Here is a 25,088-nt window from a genome sequence, read left to right as displayed (position 1 = left end):
GGTTTGATGGGAAAAATATGCTCATGATACTCAAATGCTGTCCCTGCCCCTTCTTGTGGCACATCTGGCACCACACTCGTGAACTCATTGGACATTGCACTGTCCTTGTTTAGCCCTGGCAGTCCCTATCCTGCTGCCAGTGCTCCCCTCCAGCAACTGCAAAATGTGTAAGGCATCCAGTCTGAAACAGATTAATCCCTTCAGTAAAATTCCAAATCTGCCAAGGCTGCCAAATTCTGCCTTTTTCACTTCCCACAGGAACAGGAGACTTCCCAGAAAGTTTCCTTTATAAAATGTGCTTTTCACAGTTTTAAAAAGCAACATTCACCTACATTTGAGAATATGATGTCCAAGGCTGAAATAAAGGCAATCAATATGGAAATCAGCATTTTGAAAACATAAAGACTGGTTTAGATCTGGTTTTTAGAACTGAAGATGTGAGTGACTGTGTTCTGAAAATTATTTTGTACTTTTTTATGCAAAAGGAAGAGGTGCACTCCTATTTTTAAATGCAAAGCCAGATGCAATCTAGAAACAAATACTTTCCATGTTCTGCATACTGCACAGCCAGAGTGACAAGCCCTGTCCCATGGAGTTCACAGTTTAAAGAGACCAAAAAGAGATGAAAGATCATGTCCAAGATCAAACATGAACTTGATGGCCCAGTCTGTGACTGCAGCCCAGGCCCTTTGATTCAGAACTGCTGGTCCATTCCTCCCATCTGTCTCCCCATCCTCTCCTGTCATGTTCTCTAATTTTCCATCCAGGCTGTATTTTTCAGGAGGTAATGGTACACTCGGTACTGTTGTTTCATTGATACTTCCTATCTGGCAAAAGATAATCTGTGATTAAATCAGCTGGGATCAAACAAAGCAAAATGAGGAGGAAATCAGATACTAAAATCCTGTTAAACACCTAAGCTCCAGGAGGGGATGGCTGCACCTCTCACCTCACAGGGACTGCAGTGTGTCTGTGAGCCTCTGCCCATGAGCCATGAACGGGACCTGTGGCATCACATATACATTTCAGGATGAAAACTGGTTGATTTGCTTGAGATGATCTCAGTTTCATATACCTGTTTTCAGAGGTATTTTCAGCATTGGTACAGCGTGGTTACCTAATGTGGGAAAAGCTGTGGGTCACGTTCTGCCCTGTGCTGCCAGTCAGCACTGCCATCAGGTGCAGCAGCATGGGCATAACCAAAGGCAGATTTTAGATCTGAATGGCCTTGTAGTAGTTTTGTTCTACTTGGATTTTTGTCCAGGTTTTAGATTATATTATTTCTGGCATTACCCCAAATGAAATAGGCTGTTGTGTCCCCATTCTCTCCTCCCAGGGATCATGACTTGCTCTCAGCAAATGCCAGTTTCTTGGTCATTTCTCATCATGACTCTGTTTTCTTCCAGAGAAGCTACTGGACTTCAGAAAGCAATTTCCATGCCAGGAATGCCAGGGCTTGTTTGACCCAGCAGTGAGAGCCTTAATGCTCAGACCTCTGTGGCTTCATCGTGTTCCAAACCTCCCCATACCCCTGCAGATGCAGCTGATGTATCTGTGCCCATAGTCACCCTCAGGGTGGCCCAGCACATGGCACACACTGCTTTAATAGCAGAATGGAGGTGGAATGACACTGTTTTCCCCTCTGTAGCGTGAGTACCTAATTTAATAAGAGCATAATTTTCTGCTGGTGCACATTCATGGGCTTGCAGTTGCATGCAGTTACTCACAGGCCTGGAAAGAGCCACAGTAAAAGGCTATGGTGAGAAAAAGACATATGTAAACAAAAGAAATTCCTGGTATTGGGGTGGTTCTTCTGGAGGAAAAAAAAATAAATAAAAAGGAATAAAAAAAGAAAAATGCTTTGGCTGTAGGTGTTCACAAAATTCTTCATCAAATGATCACAAGTACCCTCACTGATCCTAGAGGAGCCCATGTGGTATTGACCCTCCAGTCCTACAGGCAATTTCAAAAGAGCCTGAAGGAAGTTTCAACAGGATGTGAAATTTTTTCCTTTGGAAATCACAGCGTGGATGGTAAATTCTCTGTTGCAAGGTGCTCAGCCTCAGCATTTCTATTTAAAAAACATTCAGCAGTGGGAATAGCACGGGTAAACCTTGGGCAACTCTTTGAAACTCTAGGCCCTTGGTGATCTTAGCAGGTGAGCTGGGATAAAAAGAGCAGCTCCGAGGGGCTGGGGGCTCTCGCTCTTGAGGCTCACTCGGGGCTGCTGGGGCAGGGCTGGGGGCAGGCAATGAGCTTTGATATAATGATATAACGTCCCCTCTCAAACCTCAGGGAGCCCCGTCTCCCAATATTATTCTTTCTTCATTCTCAATTCAAACCAAAAGTGAAAACAGAAAGAAAATAACTCTCTTTTCTCTCCTCACTCGCCTCTCCCCCCCTCTCCCCTCCCCTCCTGCTGCTGCGCCAGCAATGGGAGGGAAGGGAAAAGGGACGAGAGCCACTTAGATCAGTTTCATGCACAGGAGAAGCAAGACAGGAATTATTTTTCTTGTTAGCCTTTTTGTAAGAAGACAGACAACCCTTTCAGCCCAAATACAATATTGTAATTGCTCATATTCAACTGACAGAGGTTCCCAGATGAGCTCCACTGAGGCGTCATTTACTAATCTGTCATGTTCTATAGCACCCGGCACAGAGCGCTGTAAAAGTGTCTTCTTCTCTTTAAGTTATTTATATAGTTGGCTGAAAGCGCTTTGCTTGTACAAACTAGAAACTATTAGATTAGACCAGCGGAGACAGCCAGAGGCAATCTTTTTAACAAAGTGAGTGGGATTCAAAGTAGGGTTGGAAAGCAAATATTATTTCACTGGAAGTCTATTAGAGGTAGTTCCCTGGATAACAAATAAGTGCTTTGTTAGCTTAGCTTGAAGAAATGCACCGGTCAGGTTGGCAGCAGCTGGGTCTAATGGTAAACTGTGTGATAGCAGCTGATAATTCCGTGATCAGAGCAACACGTAAGCCAGTTTTGCTCTCCCTTCCTTCACAGCCTGCCACATCCCTGGGTTTACTTGTTTAAAGTGCATGTCAGAACTTAGCAGCTGGGGATAACTCCGTTTGTTTAAAACTTCTCATCGTGACACACGCGCACACACTGAAAGAAAAAGTATGGACATCCAGCCTATCAGAAAGCAAATATTGTTCTCACCAGGGAAGGCTAAAAGGTTGTGCCTGTTGGAGTGCTTTAATAAAAGTGGAATCTGGGCTTAAATCAAGTTTTAGACATAGAGCTCATCACGACAAACAGAAAACCAGACTCCAAGTATTAGATGAGATTGAAGCATATTCATAAAAATATGCAAAACGAGTCATAATTGCTATTAGCTGCTAATTCTGGAAAATATCAGTTTCATTCAGCCCCTGAGACAGCTGCTTTCAGTGATGGATAATGTGATTTTTCTTTGGTAGAGCATAAAATGTCCCTATGCTGTAAATCCATATCAGAGTGACTTCTAAAAGCAGAAACATGTGTGTATAACACCTTGGGATGTATTTCTTTCTACGAGAGGTGCTCCATACATGTAAGAGGTTGTTTTTATTTATTATTAATAACCACTTGCCTCCTTGGAAATTCCTGTTTGTAGCTTCCAGTCTGAGGGTTCAAAAATCAAAAAATTATACAGTTTCCTATGTAGAAGGTGGATAAAAGTCAGACAACCCAAGGGATGGCTAAAATGCAAATGGGGAGATGATGAGTTTTACAAAGCAAAAGCCTGGTTGTTCCTGACTGTGGTCTGGATTGCTGGAGACACCAGAGGGCTTCCCAAAAGGTCATTACTCAACTCCACTCCTTGTATTCACATACAAGACTGGCTCCAGGCTGGAAGCAACAGGAATGCTGGGCTACCCAAAAGAACAGCAGAGAAACCATGGCCCAGTGTCCTGCTCAGCTAAGCCTGGAAAAACTGGATTTCCTCCTGGGAAATGCATGACACAGACTTGTTAGAGGGGACAGCAGGGTCTGCTCCTGGAGCAGCTGGTCTTGGCAGAGAGTGCTGCACTGTGCCCCTTTTCTAGAGAACAGTAGGGCCACTCAGGGCTAGGTGTGGTCTTTACCCAACAATTTCATTTTCAAAATCAGACCACCATCAATAGGTCTGTCCCAGGGGCAGGTTCATCCCCAGGTTGAAGGTAAAACCCCTCTCTGTACCCTCTCCACCCCCATGGAGCCTTCCCCATCCCAGTGGGCTCAGCAGCACTAAACAATCCTTGTTTGCTCCACAGCTTCCCTTTGGCTCCCTGTGGGCTCCCTGTGTCCTTTTCCTGGGACTGACAACACAGATCTGTGCTGGAAACCTGTAAGTTGCCAACTGTGCAGTCAGAGAACAGGTAATGTGAATGTGTTGAAGTTTAGGCTTCAAATTCATGCAGGCGAGTTCTTGAACAGATAAATCTCCATTCAGCTTGCCCGAGAAAGCCAGATGAAAAATGTGCTTTTACCAACACCCTCCAGTGGTCTCACTATGGCTATTTGCTCACCCTCCAAAACTCCTGCAAGTCAATAATTAGCTGGACCCTGTCCCAAGGAAGCCACACTTACTCAGAGGAGAAAGTGCAGAACTTGCCCAGCCTGCTCCCACTCCAGCACTGCTGCATACATTTTTTTTTGAGAATAATTTTACTTTCCTAGCTCTCCTTTAAAACTTCGAGGAAGTTTGCCCTTTTGCCCTCCTCCCTCCCTATACTCCAAAGCCAAAGAGGAAAAAGAATATGACAGAAGCTCTTGATGAAGACATTTGGTTTTTGTGTCCTGGGGAAGGGGACAAGGAGAAGAAGTGAGGGGTTTTGTAGAGGCGAAATGAGGTGGGAAGTCCAAGAGTTACCTCTGAGTTGTGCAGGTGAAAACCACCATCCACTCATTATTACTCCCAAGTGATTTAAAAACCTAGGGATTCCCAGGGACACACCTGGGTTCCACCTTGCCAAAGGAGTGGGAAGAAACAAGGTCCCCTCCCAATCCCAAACCACTCCTACACAGTGGCAGAGCCCCAATTCCTGTCTGCCAAAGCTCCCAGTGCGCTTCCCTTCCCCTGACATCCTCCTCTAATAGCGCTGCTCCCCGCTAATGACGGGTTTGCCCTTCTGTTGCTGGCAGCAGGCAGCAAACTGCACTTGCCTTTGATCGTCCCTCCCCACTCTGCCTTCAGGGCCATATTTTCCTAAGGGAGAAGGGGGCGAGGGTGCAGCCGTGTCACCAACTCCCTCTGGAACAAGTCAGGCGAGTCTTTTATCTGCAGGGAGGTTTCGCTCTGCTTAGGAGGATTAAGGCTCCCCCAGTTGGACTCGCAGCCCTGGCCTGCTGATAAAAATGTCTTTCAATGGCTCAGCACACCTGGCTCAAAGCACTGCAGGGAGATGTCCAAGTGTACCCCTGTTAAAAGGATCCAATGGGTGCTGGCAAATCCACAGTGAGTGGAAGGGATGTGGGAGATCTTGGGAGCACATGGGTGAAAGTCACTCTTCCTTTTTCTCCTCTATTCTCCACGAAGTGTCAAATTCCATCTTTTACTTCCATAGGAAGGTGACAATGTCAGCAAATTTCTGAACAGGCAATGAAAGATCAGGGCCCAGAAAAGGGCATTTGTTCTTAGACTCTCTGCAGTGATAAGGAGTCAATGAGTGCAACTGGGTTTTTGCAATCGCTTTTGCTCCTGCTTTGGCTCCTTTACAGGTTATCGGTGGATCTGCTATACAGGAACAGCTCCAGACAATGCAGGAGATCTGCAGGGACATGGAAAGAAGAAAATGCCCAGGGGACAAACGTGTGCCCTGGAAAGCTAAATACCTGCTAGGCCAATCCTCAGCTGTGTTTCCACAGCAGTAAATGTAGGCAGATTTAGGCTGGTGGGATTTACTCCCCTAGTTACTTTTTTCAGTTCAGACTGCAGCAAACATTTCCTTTTTCTGACTGTGCATCAGGGGATCAATCCCAGACTCCCTGATCAGTGACAGAATGGGAATTCAAAGCTGTTTTTCTGGGCTGGCAAAAGAAATTTTGTCATGTTGAACTTTTTAAAAAAATATCATTAGCTAGTTTGGTTTTTGTTCCTATATCAGCTGCTCTTTGCCTTCCTAGAGCTGGCTTTCTCTCTTTAGATCAGTCACAGGCAGGCTGTAATGGTCTTAATGCAGCTCTGATGTATACAAGCCAGCAGCCGAGTCTGTGATATATTGCAATCTTTATTGCCCTGTTACTACCATTGTCTCAAGTGCTTCTCCAGATCGATGGTGAAATTCCTCTGCTTTAGTGGCCATAAGCTGGGAGGGCACTCACTCACCAGATGTGTCATGAGCTGAACTGTCACAGGTCGGGCTCAGGGATGCTCAGCCTACAAAACATCACACAAATCCACCCTGCAAAACTCTCAGAGAGAGAAGAATGAAATTAATTCCTGCTAATGCCACAAGCCCGATGTTCATGGATTACATCACAATTATTTCTTCTAAGTGAACCTGGATCCAATCCCCATGTTCAGGCTGTCACAGCTATAATCTGATAAAATTATGGAACAAAAGTAATTCAGATACACAGCCAGAGCTAGGCCTGTTTGGGAGAATGAAGACTTCAGGGAAAAGCAGTGAGAATGTTCACAGAAAAATGAATTTGGATGTTAGACTTCAGGATCTTTGTGCCAAGGCTCTGAGATCAAGGAGTCTAAACAATCCTATTGAGACATTTGCTGTGAGACTTTAAGCCTGGAACCCTGCTAAGTGCTCCTGCATCTGTTATCTCCTCCATACAAATACCACCCTCTCTAGCCCTTCCTCTCCAAACCCTGAGTTCACTCGTTTCCTTTCTTGTGCTCTCACCTGTGCAGGGAATTCTGATGCAAATGGGTTCCAGCCATTGCTCAGCTTTGTTACACCATATCCTTGGTTCAGTCCCACTCCCTGCCCTCTCCCAGCTTTACACCTCTCCCCAAGCTTGAAAGCAGTTGCAGTAAGAGCTGCTTTATCATCCTAAATTCGGGGGGAAAAGAGCAATTCCTGACATTCTCTCCTCACCCCTAAGAGCATTGGCAGTGCAAGGATGGAAGGGGAGTGAGAACAGAGGATGCTGATCCAATGTCCCTAGAAGAGAAGGAGCACAGAGCATTAACTGCTCTTCCTTCCCTTCAGCCTTCAGGAAAAATATCATCTAGCCTCTCGAGGGGATCCTTTTCCTGAAAAATACAGTGAAACAGAATCTCTATTTTCATTGAGAAATTTTCAGTTAAAAAAACCCCAGTCTGTATTGCCCAACACCGACAGCCATACCTATTCAAGAGTGGAGGATCTATCAAGTTTTAGCATGGCCTGTGTATTGCTCATCCTTTAAAAATGTATTTCTCTGTATTAGCTCTGGAAACAATTCTGGCTCAGATTCCCAGCATAGAAAACAGAATTCCAGAATCCAGTGAAGGCAGCAGCTGCCAAGCAAGGGGATGTCAAAAGGGGGGTTGGAGAGATTAAGGTGTAAAAGGAGGAAATTAATAATGTAAAATTATTAATTTTTATTTTTTTTTTAAGGAAAGAGTTCAAATTTCAAAAGAAAAAACTGAGGACTCAAAAGTGAAACTAATGCAAGGAATTTCTCTGTTCAACAGAAATATGAGGATGTCAGTCCTATCAAAATCGGTCCCATGAAAGACCTGGAATAGCCACCCTGAAGAATGATAAAAAATAATCTGTCTTTTGGTTATTTCCTTCTTTAAAGCCGTAGTCCCTGTGCACCAGGGGTACCAGGGGGAGCAGGCCTGAGATGTTATTGGAAAGATGCAGAAGGGACTGATGGACTGGAAAAAGAGTCTCCTGTAGGAACCAGTGTAAGTGCCAGGGTACAGGAGAGACCACAGTGGATTGAATGACGTTGTGTGTGTTGGGAGAGCTTCAATTACTTAATTAAGGGAACGATGATACCGAGAGCGGTTTGAAGAGAAAAGCTCTCTCATTTGGATTCATTTCACTTTATATCTTTTTGGTGAAAGATGGAAATAAAAACGGAAGCAGACATGAAATTTAATAATGTTATTGCTAGAAACTCAAATGGAAAAAATACTGGGGATGAATTAAAGCTGAGGCATAAAATGCTAGAAAAGGAAAGAGAAAAATGGTCAGGCAGAATGTAAATAATTCATTTATTTCCAGCAGTGGGAGAGTATTAAAAAACAAGATACAGTGATTACAGGAGGCGACTGGGAGTTTGGACTCCTGAATTTTATTTCTTTTCCTTAACATATGTCACTCCCTAAGTCAGTCCTTCCATGTTCCAGTGTCCCCAGTACTTCTTCCCATGCCAGTGATGTAGTTGGACTTAATTTGCTGATGCCCTGTAGGTGTAAATTGTTATGAATTGGCAGAAATCACTTGAGATTTAAGGATGAAGTTATCTTTCCATTAGGAGCTTGGCTACCAAAACAAACTCTCCTTTGAACTCCCCCAAAGAAAACACAGCTCCCACTGAAATTTCCCATTTCTTCTCTCACTCCAGGTATAATTTTCCCTTGTGAAGTGATACTTCTAATTGAATATCTCCTTCCAACTCCCTGGTGTGAGTGTAGCTCCTGGGTAAGGAGTGTGAATTGCCTCTCTCATGCTCATAAAGTTGAATCAAAGCTTCAGTTAAGTCAATTATTGTTATACTTTTGCTTTCAGGCCTCAATATCATCTCACATCCGAGGACTGGGGGCAATCTCAGAGGTGCCAATGAGATGTGCTATCTACTCATCACTTGGATACAGACCTGCTGCTGGTTCCTGACACTTGGACAAAGGGGATTAGGGCTTTGCTGCTTCGCTGGGCAGCTCTGGCACCTGCTAGAAGGTGCTGACTCTGGCCCACACACAATCCCTGCAGTAGAAAGTGTCTTGCCTTGGAGAAGCAAGTCTTGCATCTGGGTGAGCCTAGAAAGCTGCAATTCTTTAAAACATTGCATTTGCCATTGCTCTACAAATTGCTATCCTATGGGCATCTTTGGAAGATGCTCATTGACCCTCTGGCAGGTTTAATTTTTAGGAGTGATGTCCTTTTCCAGCAGAGAATTTGTGTCAATAAAACCTGTAAAAACACACTCAGCTTCAGTCCAGCTAGATATGCAAGTAAAATACTCCAGAGCAAAGGCTTCCAGATTATTTATATCCCCTGTAGACTGTCATGGTAGTGATGTTGCTCCTGCAGATCAGAGAAACCAGATGGGTATTTGGTTGTCCATGATTGTGTAGATAATCAGTTACCAAAAACAACAGCACATTCACATAGAGAGAAGTGGTCTGTGGCTCCTCTGTTTTGACAAGCTCAGTTGCTGCATCTGGATTTGAATTGCTAAAATCAGCACAAATGTTATTGTTGAAAGCCACAGACCATGGTTTATGTCAATGACAGAGAAACCTCAGAAAGTTTGGAGGTTTCCCGTCAGCACCCAAAAGTTTGGGTATTTCTCCAGCTTTAGCCAAACAATTGAAATAGTGCTGTCTGAAAAAGTTCAAGTAGTAAACTCTGAGGCACAAGTTGTTTCACAAGGTTTCTGAAATGTGTGGTTTCAGTCTGAGCTTGCAAGATCACCCCTTTGCTTGCTATCTCTTTCTTACCTCCATTAATTACTTTCATGGATATTATTGCATCATCTAACTCCGTGATGTTAATGAGGGTACGCTGTGGCAGGTCCCATCCAATCCTACCAAGCTCCCAAGAAGGGGTTCCAATCTAGATGAATACAACATCTTAAAAGGCAGGAGATGAAGTAACGTCACTCCAGTCCTGTGGGGAGATGACAGAACTTGTCTAAGATCATGACTGAGATTCGTGACGGAGCCAGGGACTGCAGCAGTTCTTCTGAGATGCCAGCCAGCACATTATTGATAAAACTCTTCATTTCCTCTTTCTGCTAATGAAGAAGCATCAGTATGGATGCTGGGAGTCAGTTACCAGAAGAAATAATTGTTTGAGAGATTCTAAAACCTCAAAACAAATCCTGTTTTAGTTCTGAACAATAGGCTAAGGTAATTTCCAGATCGGTATGAATAGGGCTGGCTATCCCTGATTCAGAATAGCAAACATCAGCAAAGCACCAGCAATTAACCAAATTGTTAACAACTGCTCTGCTGGGGAGAGGCTGGGGCAACTGTGCAGGCAGAGGAAGAAGGTGGTTCGCTGTAAATTGTACTGAACATTTCAGTGCTGAGTCTGATAAATGCTTTCTGAAGGGTTTTTGTGAAGTATCTGGGACTCTGAGGAGAGAAAACATTTCTCAGGCCAGATGCTGTGAGCCAGAGTATCCTACCTGCAACACCAGATGTTGAAGCAGAAAGACAGAGGGGAGTTGTGGTTCTAATGGAGACATACAAAATCCAGCCCCACTGGAATGGTCTCTGAAAGCATTATTTTTCAAACACTAAGCTGGGAATAAGGTACTTCAATTTCTGACTGTGTGAGGCAGAAAGAAGAGTCTCAGACACCCATTTTTGAACACTAAGAATGGGAATCACAAGGTCTGTGGCTGCAGATCATTAGCCAAATGAGCACTGAGGTCGTAACTCCTGTATACAGAACATGGGTACTCTGAGTGTTCAACTTAGCACTCTCCTGAAAATACATCTTAAATATCTCTGAGTCAACTGTTGGGTGAATTTTGGGTAACTTGAAACAAACAAATATACATTATTATTAAGAAAAATAAAATATTTATTTTGTGTTAAAATATGCATCCTTTTAGTCCAGATAGTGACAGACTCCAGTGCTGGCACATACAATTTTCTTTTTGTGCTCTCCTCTAAGCAAACCCTTTCTTTTCACTGAGTCTATTCTCAAACTGATGAATCTTAGCAGTAGCAGAAATCTGAATCTGTGGGTTTAAACAACTCTTTTTCTTACATTTCATTATGAATCTTTTGCATTAACTCTTTTTTTTTTTTTCTACTTTAAATAAGTCAAATTAATTAAAAAAATTCTGAAGCAAAAATGGAGCTTGAATATCCATATGGATAGCTCACAGGTATAGCAGAAGTTTAATTCTACAATTACAGACTGCAATTTTTCCTTAGTAAGGATATAAACCACACACATCTCTCCATAGTGATCAGAGAAAACTCCAGCTACTTATTACATTAAAAAAATCAACAAAACCCCCATGTCTTTCTGACATTTCAGTAGAGAGAGGACTACAAAGTGGTGCTTTTTCCTGTATAAAGTGATGCTTTTTGTCAAGCCCCAGTTTTACTGCAAACGTTGGAATCGAGTTCTGCAGATAATTGCTGACAATTTATCTTATTTCTTACACTCCTTTTCTGTGGCCCCAGATATCTAGGTAAAGTCTCAGGACCTTGCATTTGTTTTTCACTTGACTTGATTAAATTTGCTAATCTGGATTTAGAACAGTTTAGGCACAGTTTGCTCTACTTCAGTAATAATTATTAAAATAATAAATAGCCTTGCCTGATGGCTACGTGTGTGTGTGTGTGTGTACATAAATATATGTGTGCAATTATAAGGAATTATACATGTTTCTTTGTATTTGCTATATACTTTAACTTCAGGTAAGTGTTTATGGCCCATTAAAATGGAGCAATTCCAAAATTTCCTGAGCATGATGAGCGGTACCATAAATATGTGTGTGCCGTTGCCAATTACTACATGAATAACAATATCCTGAATGCCATATGCCTTCATTAAAAGGTGAGCTTGGGAATATTCTCAATTTCTGCTTTCTCTGCGTTTCTTGAGCAGACTCCAGCCTCATGGTAGTCAGCAGCAGCAAGCAGTGGGGAGCTGCAGTTTTAATAACAAATTGTGACTGGTTGCTCCTGGCTGCCGAGCGGCTCCCAGTGCAGCGCAGGGCCCTGGAGGCTGTGAGAGAACACAAGGATTCCATTTAATAGCTGGCCTTTGGAGGGAAATGCATCAAAGCCTAAGCAGACCCTTTGCTGTGGGAGATACAACCCTCAGCTGAAACTGGGGATAGGATTTTCTCATTTGCTCAGACCTATCCATTTACAGCAGACAATATCTTCATTAACAGCTGAGAGCAGGAGAAGGGCAAGGAGGCAAAAAAAAATAAATCACTGTTAAGATTTTAAAGTGCATTATAACTATTTGTTTTTCAGAGTTGAACTGGCTATAGAATAACAAAATAGTTTGGGATGGGAGGTACCTTAAAGATAATCCTGTCCCACCACCTGCCATGGGCAGGGACACCTTCCACTGTCCCAGGCTGCTTCAAACCCTGTCCAACCTGGCCTTGGACACTTCCAGGGATCCAGGGACAGCCCCAGCTGCTCTGGGCACCCTGTGCCAGGGTCTCACACCCTCACAGGGAAGGATTTCTCTCTCAAATTTAATCTCAACCTATTCCCTTTCAGCCTGAAGCCTTGCCCCTTGTCCTGTCACTACAATTCCTGATGGAGACACAGCTCTGGTTCAACCACAGCAGCGTTCCCCCAGCCTTGAACAGCAGTTTTACAGCCTTTACTGATAATCACACACAGTTATTATGTCAATGCAAATTACCATCATATATTATTTATACACAAAGAGATTTTCCAAAGTGCCAAGGACACCCAAGCACCCACCTCCCTCCAAAAGTCCGTGTGGGAATGAGGTCCATGGATCTCTCTGTCCCTCCAGTATCCACAAACACCTTGGTGTGTCCAATGGGCTCTGTGTGTTTATTGAATTATCTGTAAGATTTATTTCTGGGGCATTTGCTTTGATTTTCAGAATCTGGGTCCCAGACAAACAAATTCTCTATTCAGTTCAACCAGGCACTCCAACATATTTTGTTTGCATTAGCTCCACTCTGTTGCATTAGTAATGTCCCATCACATCATATTAGCAGTCTGCTTTGCTAATACAGGAGAAGTCGTTCACACAGCACAAAGTCTACTTGTGTTAGCACTTGTTTTCCTTGTGTTTCATTATAGACAGAGCTCTGGGGGCAGGAGGGGAGAGGTAATTTCTTCAATATCTCATGTTAGCTCTAATGGGAAAATAGAACATTTTGTTTCACTTAAATTTGGACAGGAAAAATATCAGCACTTTGTTTTCATCCTTTTGTCTTTCCAAACACAAAGATATTGTTAAATTGATTTTATTTAACTGAAAGGAGTTCAGCTGGCTGAGATTTTTGAATGTGGGCATTTCAACTATTGTTTTTGAAAAAAAATAAAAAATGGATAAACAACATATATAGGACACCAAAAAGCTTTTCTCTTCTCCTTATCCCAACATCATTCCCACCCTGTTCACTGCTGAGTCCACATAGCTGTGACTGACTGCAGTGAGAGAAGAACTCCCTGCTCCTTTGGAAATAAAGCCACCATTTTTTGTGTGTTTACAGAAAATTGAATCCAGCAGAAATCAACGTGGAGACTGAGCTTCAGACTGCTTTTTTGTACTGGTTCTCATGTGGAGTCTAAGGATTCTCTTTTATTGTGTATGCTCAACAAGGTCCTGAACAAAACTGAGTTTATTTTGTTCTTTACTCTCTGAACTCACTGGGACAATTGGACAGGCCTAAATAAAAGTGAAAACATTTTATTCCTATTGAGTTATTCTACTACGTGACACCAAGTGAGAAAATAGTTATTTACTTATTACACATATTTTATTAAGTTAATCACTTTAATTAAATCAAATTCAGCATCACTGAGCTCTTCCATACAGTAAAACCCAATGTAGGAGGAAGGGAAAATGGGTTTATATGTTGTGATAAAAGGGAGAATAGTCTTATCTGGGGAAATGTCTCACCTGTTACTCAAACAGCAGGATCAGGACCCTTCCTCCTTGTCCATGACCACAAACAATATTCCTCCTAGCTCTAGGAAGATTTACAAGCCTGGTATTGATAAAGTTTAATATCTTATGGTTTAGACACTTGTCTTCCAGAGCAAAGCTTCATGCCAGGCAAAGACTGCTGTGATACACAACACAGGGTTTTTGGTTTTTTTATGTTTCAGCAGACTGATGAGGGTGAGAGGAGCAGCAAGCCCAGTGCTGTGGCACATGTGATGAGTGCTGTGCAAGCCTGTACTCACAGAGAGGCAAGGCAAAGGCATCCCAAATGGATCCTGGTGGGATTTCACAACTCCAAAGCCATCATAGGAGTGTGGTGATGAAAAGTGTTTGAGAAACGTTTCAGGAGTGATTAGAGCTGTTAGAAGCCACTCTGTATCTCTCCTGACCCGTTTTAGTGCCTCAGGTGGTGTGTACAGCTGCTAATGATCACTGTTATTTACTGCATGATACTGCCTGAAATAAAGCTGTGAATCAGTGCTTGACAGAATAACACAGAGCAGAAATGTGGCTCCTGTCCAAGGCTGTCCAAAGCCACGAGCAGCTCAAGAGAGTCAAACACTTAACACTGAGCTTTCCTGAAAATTTGGATATTAAAATTGACCAGGCTTGAAAAAAGGAAGACTTTTAAAAGCCTGGCCCTATTACCAGGTATGCACTAACCAGAGGGGAAAATGGTAACACAAAAACATTTTACAAATGTTTTCTTCTGGAAAGGTTTTTAGGGTATTCACCAATTTGATGACTCATAAATTGTCAAGACTAAAAATGTATTAAAATGTTTAGAGGGAGTGATTTACCTCCTCTCTAATGGAACAAAACATTTAGGATGTGAGACTTTTCAAATCCAGCTTAGATCTGGCACAGAAGTGAACATTACCCAGCTCACACCAAGGCAGGAGACTTCAGTGCATCCATCTTGCAAGAAAAAAATTGAGGCAATTAGTAAAAGGAATTTTAAAGGAAACTTTATGGTATCTGATGCTGTCTGTCCTAATGCCAGACCAGAGAATCTTAGCTGAAAATATAGCTTTTCTGAAAAATACAATTTTTCCCCAGAACAGCTTCTTAAGAACTACATCTGACAGTGTTACCTCTTTTTCACTCTTTTCACCCAGGTATTTTGTAGAAGGTTTTATTTTTAATGCACACTAAAGAAGACATTTCACTTGCTATAAGTTATCCCTCAAATATTTGACTTTATATTCCCACACATGGCCTCAATTAATATTAAGCTACAGCAGACCCCTTCCTTGAGACCCCCTGTAGGAAAATCCATGGTAGTGGACTCATGGATTTCAGCACCCAGATAAGACATTGCACAGAGGGGTGGGAAGCAAAGTTGCAATCTGTGCCTCACCTGTTTTGTTCTGCCTCCTGCTGTTCTCCTCCAAGCTGCTGGCCATTCACATTTTCTTCCAATTTCTGAATCATTTCATCAAGACAAAGTAAAAATAATTAAAAAATAAATAGCAAAATGTAGTTTATGAACTAGATAATTCTCTAACTCTGAAGCCAATAAGAAGGAGACTGATAGAATTATCAATGTTAAAACTAAAATTAGTGAAATCAAAATCTCCATTGACTTCTAGAGATTGAAATTTTACCCTCCAGAATATTATATAACCACCTAACCAAGCCATTTAGCACCAGCCATGCAATGGCTCTCTGGATCCTGATGTGTGATGAACACTAAGACATGAAGAGTTCTGATAAAGTGATATTAAAATGTTTTAATATGTCAGCCTAATATCACTGACCTTGTGAAGGAGGCACAAGGATAAGGAGGGGGCTGTGTGTGGTGCTGGAGAGGCTCTGGTTTGCGTGGTGCCTCTATTTGCTGATGTCAGAGAGCCTTCAGTGTGATACAGCATTAATATTGTCTCATGTCAGGCAATGCAAATACAGAAAATTACAAGGAGTGTGAGCATGTACTGAAGATGAGCTCTGTGACATTCATTATGTAGAAGCCAAATTGTCTTACCTCATGAAAGATGGCAGCTTGGAAGGCTAAATTTAATGACTGGGATTCTGATCTCATTCTGGGTTAAACCAAAAGAGCCTCCATGTCAGGTAATGGAAATGGAAGTGCAGTACTGCTGAGCAAAGGAGGGTTGGGTTTATGCTGCATCCAGCCTCGCTTCTGTCAGAGTTGTCAGCTACCAAATGTGGCTCTTCTCTTGTGTCTCACTTTTTGCAGTCCTCATGATTGTTATTAGAAATCCTCCAGCAACAGCGAGTGGAGATACAAATTAAAAATAAGCCAGCTGTACCTTTAAGTGTGCCATGAGCTTTGTTTTTGGCACAGGAGGCTCTGAGCAGAGGCTTGCAGCTCAATTCAGACAGTTAGCAGGGTGCTGACAGCAACATGTTGGTACAAGACTGTACTTTTCTCTTTGGTTTTGTTTTAATTAAAGCCGCATTTATTTTTTAAAGCAGGTCATAAAGCTAACCTACTCTGACAACACTGAATTACATTATAAAATCATTCCTTATAATAATTATAAATCTCTGCTAAAGCAAATTGAAATGAAATTAAAGTACCAGCATGCGTTGCCTTTTTTCCCTGATAGGAGGAATTCATCTGATCAAAATCACCACCAACGGCTCAGAGTTTGCAGTGAGGACAGATCCAGAAATGAATCTCAGTCTCCAGCTTCCTTCTGGTCTGAGCCAGTTAAATTGTCAGCATTTAGCTCCAAAAGATGCCCTGAAAGCACCTCACAATCACTTGGCTGCACCACACCACATGCCACAACTACAACAGGTTTCAGTGGTACTTTTTCCAGCAGCTTCAGATGAATCCTGTCCTTCCACATTTGCAGAAGAAATGGGAAATCTTGCTGCCCCAAGTGTCACAATTTAATTTTAAGGGAGGCAGTTTAAAACAGAAAGGGAAAAAAATATAAATACATAAAAAAATTATATATATGTGTATATATATTAAAAAAAAATAAGCCAGAAGTATTGAATGCAGCAGGCTGATTTCAGGTTTATAGTCTGGGGTGACATTACTTATATGACACGTATGGAAACTATGGGGTGGAATTTCCCTGAAAACAGTCCTTCCCACAAGATTTCTGGCACTTTGCATTCTCTACACAGCCCGAAATCCTGCGAGGACAATCTGTCTCATTGTACTTGAGTCCTCCTTGGTTGAGTTGGAAACCAGGGGCCAGATCCTTAATTTATGTAAACAGGAAGAATTCTGTTGAAAGAAATAGAGAAGAATCAAGGGATATTCTCAGTCCAAAATATAATAGTGAGAAAGGTTTCTAAATCCTTCAGGACCTCAAAAAGTACAGACCAAATTCCTTCACAGAAGTGAGTGGGATGAGAAGAAGAAGTGTTTTTTCTTTGCCTCTCCTGATGGCCTGCCCAGAAAAACAGACATTTTTCTTTTAAGAAATTTGCAGTCAGGGGAACCCTCTCAGTTTGCTGCAGTGAGGTACCTCTGTATTTTGGCCCTTCATTTCTCAGCACCCCTCAGAAGTGGGAACCTGAATCAGGTGCCAAGTTCAGAATGCACTGAGGCAAGGGTTTCAGGATGAGAGAGAACACAGTGTCCCAGAGCCTGTAAGATGTGGGTCACAGGTTATAGGGAATGTCCAGGGTTGTCACGGCCTGGGGAGGATGTTGAGGGGCCAGACACTGAGGTGACTCCAGAAGTGCTCTGAGCATTAAGAGGACAAAATATTTTATAAGGTGGAGTTTAACCTCGGAGTACTTGAAGTGAAATAATCACCACAGTGATTAGCAGCCAGCAGTTCAGGCAGTGGGAAGGTGAGGATCCCACTCGCTCTGGTGCGTGGATGATGTGCAGGAAGATGGTGGTGGTGATGGCAGAGGCAAATGAGTCCCATGGGAGGTTTTCCAAAGCTTCTTCTGTCTGTCCCTCCACTCTAAAGCACCTGAAGACTTTTTTTTAGGGTTGAAGCACATGTTTGCAACTCAGGAAGTGTTACCTGTTAGAGGCAGCCCAGGGGTGTAATTTATTTTACCCAGGACTCTGGACTGAGACTGTCCAGAAAGAAACCTTAGCAAGCTGCAAAGCACACTGCTGGAATAACCTAGCAGGGAGGTTATGGGAGCACTCATTAATTGCTGCATTGCTTGGCAGGCTGGACTGGTTACCAGCTTGTTTCCTGTTGCAATGAAATCCAAATTCCCAGTTTGGATCTCCCTAAACGAAGCCCAGCACGGTTTGGATGTTGCAGCTCCTTTCATCTCTGCAGATGCTGAGATCAACTGCAATCTTGCATCTGAATGATCTGAACTCTGTGTGTGTGGGTGGGGTTGGCGTGTACCTTTGTGGGGAAGGCATTTCCTAATCAGGACCTTCAGTTTAGGCAACACCTTGCTTTCCCTAATGATTTGGCAGAGTTAATCTGCATTGCCCTTCAAAGCATCCAGCAAGGCTGGCTATCCACTCAGATTCCTCCTGAGAAATCTGCTTTGGGAAGTGGAAGCCTCCAGCAAGGATGGGGATGGGTGAGAAGGAACTCATTCATATCTGATATGGGATGATGTTTTTGATTGATTTGCAAATGCTCTCAGGTGTCATGACAGAGACAGAGAGAAAAAGTATGCAGATACATCAAAATCACTTCCAGGATGTGGAGTAACTACTGCTACTTAGATTACAAATTTCCAAACGTGTGATATCTTCACAAGCAGTGTAGCAGGAAGTCAGAGACTTACTAAGAAAATCAATCCTAAAATTGTGATTGATAAAGAACAGTAGGTGATATCTAGGAACTCTGGTCTCTGAGTGATCACAGGAGCTTCTGCTTTGAATTCCACTGACTTCCACTTTACTGTGGTGTTCATCTGAGACAGCCCATGAGTGTCTAAACCAGCAGAACAGGCAAAAGAAAACTTCCAAAGTATTCCTGACATTGAGCAAGTCACTTCACTACCCTCTTTTGCTGCTTTTTGTCTGTCATACTGTCCTTAAGCCTGAAATCTTCTTGCTTTCATGATCTCTGTCTAAACCTTTCAGGGCAAGAGCAGTGTCTACTTGCTTGTCCATACAAGTGCAAGCACAGCAGGTCCCAGTCTTAGTTATAGCCTGCAAGTGCTATTACAGAATACCTGGTAATAATGGGAAAAAAGGATGAAGTCATCCCAAGCTCTTGTCCCATTTACTCACCATCCATGGAAGTTTCTGTATTTCCATCTCTGAGAACACAGATTTGCTGGGTCCCTCTGGACCCAAATTTGAAAAGCTCTATTTTTATCCCCCCACCTCTGTTGGCTTTGATAAAACAGGTTCCTGCTGAATCTACCAGAGGAATATTTCTCCTCTGTGTTCTGCAAGTGCCCAGGAAGCTGGGCATGACATCCAAAGCCAAGGACCACAGCAGAGCTTGGGATAGCAGACTCTAATAACCTAGAGTTACTCCCAAATCCAAAACCTGCAGAAATAACCCCCAAAATACATTGGGTCTGGCTCATATATGTGTCCAGAGTATCTATGTTTAACTTGACTACTTAGTGGTTTTACGGCACTCATGAATCCACAGAAGTGGTTCTTGTCCTGAAACTCAGACAATGGTTATTTCCTGAGCAGGGATTATATTGCTGCTGCTGCAGCTGCTGGGAAGGGTGGCTCTGAAGCACAGCACAGAGTGGTCTGTGAAGGAGCACTGAAGGAAATCCCTTTATGAAAAAGAAGTGCTCTTCAGAGGGCTGCTGCAGTGCAGTGTGATCGGACAGTGTGGTTTGGTCTGCATTAATAAGAGGTAAATTCTTAGCCCTTGCTGAGGATGATGATGGCTGTTGACTATTGAAACTGCCTGGGCCTGGAAGATCACATTTTCATGAAGGTGTTCATGTTGATACACACATACATTGGTCATGCACCTGCTGTAGAAGCTTTTTTAAAGTTTTTACGGTTTTTTAAGATTTCCACATCTTAGCACTCACACCCACATTTTCCACTATTGCATGGGCAGCTGTGGTCCCTGTCAGAACATGGCAATTTAGAAACTTCAACATCTAAACATCTTGAAGATCCATTAACCAAAGAATCCAACTTTATGAACCAGCTCCCCATCAGCACTTGCCCAACATGGTCTATTTTTTAAAACTCTCAGCTCATTTGAGAAACAAGAGGAGCTGAAACTCACTTGGCAGTTGAAGCAAAGATAACCTGGTAGCTCATAAGTTGGGATTTCTTCACAGCATGAGTGTATAGAAATGGTCCTTTCAAGGTTTTATCCTCACACAAGAAATGTTTAGAAGATGACTCACTGCAATAGTTCACCTTAATTCTCCCATGCAACTTTTAGTGTGTTGGATGTGAGAAGTCGCTGAGGTTAAAGGGTGCAGTAACATTGTGGAGGGCACAATCAGGAAAGAAACTGATCAAAAAGGACAGATTCTTACTTCAGAAATAATCTTTACTTTCCCAAACACTTGAGGAAAAGAATGGTGTTGTTTTTACTATTCATTAGGTCTTAAGGTATATATTAAAAGCTGTAGTTTCATTCTATAAACTATGTTATCCTGTGGATTACTGATCTGATTTTTACATTTTTGGTGTAAGGATGAGAATTTTACACCCTGAAAATAAGTTTACTACCAGTGAAATAATAATTCTAGTGACAGTAGTAGCAATAAGCAAGTTCAGGAAGAATCCTTCAGTCTAAAGAGATTGCTTTATTCTGTTCCTTGATCTGCACCACTTTACACATATATACAGAAATATCTTTGCATATATACACACACACACACATATATATTAACACAAATCCAGCCACCAGCTCCATTTTCCAGTTACTTCCCACAATTACTTTATTTAGGAAGCTCTGATGAAACACCTCTTTTGAAAACCCAGCTCCATTGCTTTTAGCTTTTTAGCTGCAAAGCAATTATTCAGCCTGTCAGGGTAATCATCATAAATATTTCTGTCCACAGTTTTCCATAAGCCAGTAGTAACTGGTTGGGTCAGTTCAGCTCAATTCAATGACCTTCCAAGAAACAGTTGCATTTGTATTCCATTCCTAAACTACAGAGCAGAGTGCATGCTAAAATGGGCCATTGTTAAGGCACTGACCTCTTTCCCATGATTTCTGAGTCATAACCACTGACACCAGCAAACCCAAGCTCTGCATCCCATATATTTGCAGGTGTATTCACTCCTTTTTTTTCTTGCAGAAGCTTGAAGCATGTGACTTACTTTACAATTTCAAGGATCTGTCTGGAAAGCAGGTAGAGAAACATGTGCCTCAACAACCCAGACTCCTGCCTATTCATCCTGGATATTTTGCATGTGTGACAAATATTCTGTAATTGACCTACCCACATCCCAGTGATCAGTAAACTGAGGCCCAGGACAGTGATGCTGCAAGATCAGTCAGGGTCTTTGTGGTGGAAACCAGAATAAAACTCCAGAGTCAGCTGCTAACCACATAAGCTATCCCTGCTGCTGGCCTGCAAAGTAAAAATAATGGTTTGGAGTCCTCCAGTTTTCATTATTAGCTTTTTGGATGAGTTTTGCCTAAGGGGAATGAGTTATTCTCTGCTGTTGTATGAGTGTGCTTCACTTCAGCTGAATTATGTGTCACTTTATGGTAGGGTTGTCTTCATTTTTTTCTCGGCTGTGCTCGGGGAGATCTTTGTGAACATCTTGTTTGACAAATTCTGCACCACCCACATAACCACTCTGAGGCAGACTTAGCAGAGTCAGACACTCAGCTGGGCCCTGGATGGATCTCGTGTCCTTGTTAATTGGGATGTGCCAGCCCCAGTGGCCAGAGTGGACTTTGGGTCTCACTGCTCCGTGCTTTGCTTTGCTGCTTTGTCCTTGTGGCTTTGGGCAAATCGCTGAACTTGACTGAGAATGTGTTCATTGTTAGTTCCTAACAAAAATTTCAGCCCATGAAAAAAGTATTTGCAGTATTTATGCCTTATTTTTGCAGGGAGGAGATGTTACATTAAAAAAGTGCAAGATTTTACCCAAACAAAAATATTTTTTTTTTTTTTTTTTTTTTTTTTTTTCTCAGTTTCCTGAAATCTGGAAAATAAATCATGCCTAAATCCAAACTGCAGCTTCTCAAACAAAATGCATTAAAGTAATTTTTATTTCACCAGCTATGGTTTTTTGTTGCTTTTTTTTTGTTGTTTTTTTTTTTTAGGAAGAAAAGAACTTTCATAGAAGTTTTCAAGCAATAGTGAAAGGGTAGAGAAATGCCTGGTTTGTAACCTGCCCTGGCTTGGTCCAGCTGCTTCAGTCTCAAATGTCAACAAATAGTGGTGACTTTCAAAAATCCGTAGGTTGTGTTTTGGATGATATTTAGTTAAGCGATATTTCTCGTGTATAGAATAGCCTTGATTACATTATGTAGCAGAATAAAACCAGATGGCAATGAAGTAACTATTTATCTTCCTGCTGAATGTTAATACACGGGGAAGTGAGGGCACAGGAAACTTGGTGTAATACGGTCACTGGGAGCTATGAGGGCTTTCCTCAGGCAGCTCTGCTCCTGCACCTGATCTTGACCTGAAGGCATTATTCCTGCTCTAACCTTCTGCTCCTTGAGCTAAACCATCTTATTTCTACCTGCTCTTCTCAGTGTGCTCCTGCTTTGTTTCCCTGGCCCCAGCACAGCTGCACACCACCTGGTGAGCTGCAGTGGAGCACAGGGCAGGGAGCACAGGACATCCCTCCATGGTGCAGCAAGACCAGACTGACGAGAATGAGCCATGGCAAAGGCAGAAAATTACAGACCAGCTCACTGCAGTCAATAACTGAAGTGCTGCCAAATGGTGAGGAGTTTACCAGTGCTCCCTGCAGTGGGCAGAATATGGATGTGATTCTGATGGAAGTCCAGCCCATCCCCATTTTGGATGGTCAGTGTTTTCTGTGATTAGGGCACAGTTGTTTCTGAGCTGATAACAGGCTTGTGTGACACTCTTCCAGTCTGAATTCAATGACCAAGGACTGCTGCTTGTGTTTGTACCATTTGTGGTCATCCAGAGCAACTGTTCATCCTCAAAAAGTGACTGCCAGGACCTGGGCTGTGCCATCAACACCATCAACACCTTTCTACCTGCTCTTGGAGGTAGAAAGGGACGATTTGGCAGGACAAAACTAAGTTCTGAACCTTTCACAATTCAGCATGCTTAGCAGCCTGGGTGGATGCTGAATTTCATTATCTCCAAATTGCTGCAGATTTGTTCAAAGGAGCCTTCCCTTGCTGGTAGGGCCACACGACAAGAACCAGCACGCTCGGGTCTGACAGTGACGTTCACTCCCTTCAGAGCCCCAGAAACCAGCCAAGCAGGGCTGTGTGCCAGGCTCTGAGATAGGCCAGCCCCAGTGCTCCTGCAGGCACCTGCCAACCATGAGCCATCCCCTTCTGCCCCCCCTCCAGGTGAAACTCTGATTCAGCATCTCAAACAAAACCACAAAACCTGCTTGTCAGTCTGGGAGCTCTCCCGTCTCTCTCTTCCCTGCGCCACAAGACTCCACTTGCTGCTGCCCAGGGGCTGGAGGCAGGAGCAGGGTACGTTCAGTAACAGCCTCACACTGGCTGCTGTTTGAGAAACTGCTGGGCTCTGGCTTGCTCAGGGAGCACAGTTGCTGCTCCCTGGGCTTGGCAAAGCTGCCTGGACTTGCACTCCCAAGGAGCACTTTTCATCGTGTTCTGGGCTCTGTCACCCAGACACAACTGCGCTGGGGGAGTTCAAAGCTCTTCAGAAGCTGAAGTCTGGTGATTTGCTCCAACCCAGGCTTTCTTCTCATGTAATTTAATCCTGTTTTATTTTTTTCTTGGTGGCTTGAAGTGTCAGTGAAGTAGAAACACAGTAAAAGGATAATCCTGGACATGGTTATTGCTCCAAGCAGAGAAGCTGGAGCCTTCCCAATCCCAGGTTTGCTTTGGCCCCCAAGCAGCCTCTCTTCAGGCAGGGAGGAGGGCTGAGGGACCATTTTTTCTGACCAGCTGGAGTTGGTCAGATTTCTTCTTCAACCTGATATAGCCTTTGCTGTCATTCTTCTACTTCCCTGAGTCATCTTAATCCTTAATGCAACCCCCTCTTTCTGAGTCCTTGTTTTTTATGTTTGATGAGGCTCACATATCACAGACAGGTTTATTTACTCTCTGGAGCCTGTTGGATTTCTTTCTGCATTTTTACTGATTTCTTACAGCACAGAGTCTGAGTGGGGAACTAGCACAGCCTTCGTCCTTATAATTCAGCTGCCCTTTTTATCCTCTTCTTTCCTGACAAGTCCTTTTATTTCCTATTGTAATACAATCCTTTTTGTCCTTCTCTCTGTACTTAGTCAAATAGATCCATCCAAACTATTAAAAGCAGACTTTTCAGAGTAGAAGTATTCAAGTTTTTATCTGTTCCCTTAACACGAGTGCAGTCATACAGACTTGAGTGAGAAGGGCAAATACATTAGCTTTGGATATCAAAAGAAAGGCAGAACGAGCTGTCATCCTACCTAATAAAATGAAAAATCCTGGGAAACACTGTATTTAGAAAGTGGAGGTGATGAAACACCTCCCCTTCCTCTCGTTATCTAAAACAGCCCCAGAGCAAGCATTAACCCACAACCTGGAATTGGTTTGTCTCTCTCCTTGTCTGGGTGGCTGAAGTGGTTTTAAAAAAAAAATCCCAGATTTTTCCATTTGATCTGAACTGTGCCATTGCTGCCTCTCTTCCCCCATTATTAGGCTACATCTAAAGGCATGAATTTTGCACTTAAAGAATTCTAAACCTGATTTTTTCCCTGTAGTGAACACATTTTGATAAGGCCCCAAGATTATTCCTATAAATAAGAAAGCATAGATGTGTCATCAAATCTAGGAAGAGAAATTGATAGTGTAGAGTAACGAGAAGGTGGTGGTTATATTTAGAAAGATTTTCATTAGGTTGAACAGAAGGGATTAGTCCTCACAATCCTAGATAATGTAATGCTTGTAGAGGTCTGCAAGAACTAGACTGATTTTCAGAGGTTTGAAGTGCTGTGGAAGAAAAATTCCAAGCTTTGAGCAGTCAGTGAAAGTGAGATTAATAGAGGAAAAAAGCACTGTTACCCTAAGAAAGCAGAGCATGGAGATGAATAAAGCAACTCCAGTCTAACAGGACAATTTGCATTAAATCCAGCCTCCTCTATGGATCTGGGATATGTCAATACCAGGACATGAAAACTTGGTTCCCTCAATTGCTTGGGACACTCACTAATTTTTAGACAACTGCTTCTGGATCTTTTCCTCAAGCACAGCTCCAAGGTCATCCCAGAGCTGGGTGGCTCCTTTCCTGACCTTCATCTGAACAGATTAATGAAC

This window comes from Parus major, chromosome 20 (assembly GCF_001522545.3).
Source record: "Parus major isolate Abel chromosome 20, Parus_major1.1, whole genome shotgun sequence".
Lineage (NCBI taxonomy): Eukaryota > Metazoa > Chordata > Aves > Passeriformes > Paridae > Parus > Parus major.
This window is presented reverse-complemented; position numbering follows the sequence as displayed.